Source organism: Musa acuminata, chromosome BXJ1-8 (assembly GCF_036884655.1).
Source record: "Musa acuminata AAA Group cultivar baxijiao chromosome BXJ1-8, Cavendish_Baxijiao_AAA, whole genome shotgun sequence".
NCBI lineage: Eukaryota > Viridiplantae > Streptophyta > Magnoliopsida > Zingiberales > Musaceae > Musa > Musa acuminata.
This window is the reverse complement of record NC_088334.1, coordinates 34,264,749-34,265,000: the sequence shown is the minus strand read 5'-3', so window position 1 is coordinate 34,265,000 and position 252 is coordinate 34,264,749.

Sequence of the window (252 nt, the reverse complement as noted above, 5' to 3'; positions counted from 1 at the left end):
CCTTTCATCTGTAAAAGGTGATCCAATCTATTTTATTTATCAAGTTAGTCCTAGTCGTTTATTTATGGGCAACGAAGATTTCCTCACCCACGTAGGCGGTATCATCGATTGTTGTCGATAGCATTGTAGGGAGTCACGATCATAGAATCTCAACTGCTAGTGTTGATTCACATTAGTTTTAACGACGATCGAGGGTGATAATCTCACAACGTTAGGTGTTACGACAAGAAGTCGCTACTATTGTGGACAACG